Source organism: Poecilia latipinna, unplaced genomic scaffold, assembly GCF_001443285.1.
Source record: "Poecilia latipinna isolate Pla-1442-1.1 unplaced genomic scaffold, P_latipinna-1.0 Scaffold7212, whole genome shotgun sequence".
NCBI lineage: Eukaryota > Metazoa > Chordata > Actinopteri > Cyprinodontiformes > Poeciliidae > Poecilia > Poecilia latipinna.
Window position 1 is genome coordinate 1 of NW_015119828.1, and position 2,178 is coordinate 2,178.

The following is a 2,178-nucleotide window of genomic DNA, read 5'->3' on the forward strand; positions in this document are numbered from 1 at the left end:
GTGAGAGGCGGGGTCACCCTGGACTGGTCACCAGGCTGTCTCAGGGAAACACAGAGACAGACAGGACAAACAACCATGCGCGCGCACACACACACACACACACACACACACACACACACACACACACACACACACACACACACACACTTAGGGAGAACTTAGGGAGAATTTAGAGAGACCATTAACCTGACAGTCATGTTTTTGGACTGTGGGAGGAAGCTGGAGTACCCAGAGAAAACCCACGCATGCACAGGGGGAACATGCAAACTCCATGCAGAAAGACCGGGGCAATCGACAGTTGGCGGGGCAACGCGTTTTCGCCGGCCGCAGTCGAATACTGTCAAATGCGGAATCCTAAGGGGGCAGGAGGGGTGGTGAGGTGCGGGGAAAGTGCTGGGGAGCGGGAGGTGTTAACAACTCTACTTAACATGTGAATAGCAACAGGAGACCCACGTGAATCGTCAGTTATTGGGTGAAAAAACAATGACATCACAATTCATTACTTACATGTGATTGGTTGGTAGATATCTCCCTATTGGACACACTAGACCTTTATAATTACAGGCCTGGTTCAGCCCCTCCCTAATAAAATTATAAAAAAAAACAACCCAGAAATAAAAATACACCAAGCACAAGGCATAGGTTTATATTTTTAATTTTTGTTGAAAAATAAATATGTACATACATGCATATAAAACACATCTACAAATAAAAAAACCACACGTATAAAATAAAAAACACATCTACAAATAAAAAAAAACCATCTTTCAGTTAAAAAAAAAAAAAAAAAAAAGATTACAGCACAAAATGCTTGTATACTTCTGAGCCGTGTGGTGGTGGCTTTCTTTCTGAGCATGATCCAACATACAAACGCATATGACGCAAAATGCTGTATTTAGCTTCAAGTCTCTTACCACGACTTTTGGTGTTATATCTTACTGTTTGCACACTAAATAAGATATAAATGCTTGTCCATTTCTGGACCATCTGGCAGTGTTTTTTTGTCCAAACATGATCAAACATTATGCTGTGTTCAGGACAGGTCCAACATCTCTCCTGTAGCATAGACCTGACGTCTCTTCCTGTCTTGTAGTCCTTATGTCACTGAGCTCCTGGTTGGAGGAACTTGGGGTCCATCCTGACACCGCCTCATAGCTGCCATCCTCCCAGAATGCCACCTCCTCTGCTGCCAGTACCCTCTGCCTTCCTCCATCAGCTGTTAATACAGAACAGACAATCATTATGAACTACAGGCATCTTTTAGTCATTATGAAACTACAGTGAAATTGTTTGGCAACTTCCAGCTTAGTATGCACACATAAGACATTAAAACAAAGAAAGAAAAAAACACATTAATACATTCTTACAAAAAATAAAAACTTTAATGAAAAAGAGAAAACACTTGGAAACAATTGGAAGAAAAAATAATTAAAAGCAGTTGGTAATAAATAGTAAAACATAGTTCAACAAACTCTGAGGCAGATAATTTGCTTTGATGGATTTTAATAAATCACAGTGCTTTAATCATTCAAGGAATTGTGACATCTCTAGATTAGTAATAAATCTTACCTGCTTCTTTCTTTAGCTACATCTGGATGACTGTCAGTCGGTCTTCACACCAAACAAATCAGCGAGTTCTTTGAGGGAGAAGTTCATGGACGGATCCTCCTTTGATGATCTTCGTTTACAGATGGGACAGTTCTTGTTTCCAGTTTGTTCCCAGAATTCCTCCAGGCAGCTTGAACAGAAGCTGTGGTTGCAGCTCAGAGACACAGGATCTATGAAAGTCTCTGAACAAACATGGCAGCTCAGGTAACTTTCCAGAAGAGCTCTCTCTGCCATTACTCTATTTTGTATCAGTCAAGACAAAATGTTGACTTACAAATCTCCTTTAGTTTGTTCGTCTGTGGTGATGTGAGGCTGTCCGTAAACGTCCTGTCCTTTGTCAGTAAAGCAAGCCTTTCAGTTTCCTTTTCCCCTTTTTCGGGTGGAGCTGATTGAAATTAAACTGACATTTTCCAAGTTGCCTCTAGATGGTGCTGTTTCATTCTTTTTTGTTTAATTTGTTTTTACATTTTTGCTTAGGCAAACATGAATGAGGTTTTTAGTTTTTGGCTTTTCTTGTTTAACTTAACCTGTGTGAAAAGTCGCAGAAAATAAAATCTAAATATTGCAGCT

At 40.3% G+C, this 2,178-nt stretch overlaps 1 long non-coding RNA gene across 1 annotated transcript; it reads right to left on the reverse strand.

Annotated features, from left to right (window-relative positions):
- Window positions 1–935: 935 nt before the first annotated feature.
- Window positions 936–2,012, reverse strand: LOC106944174 (uncharacterized). The gene is made up of 2 exons (XR_001424142.1): window positions 1,570–2,012; window positions 936–1,216 (listed from the first exon to the last, which is right to left on the reverse strand). It is a non-coding gene; the product is annotated as an uncharacterized LOC106944174 (long non-coding RNA).
- Between the last annotated feature and the right edge of the window lie 166 nt (window positions 2,013–2,178).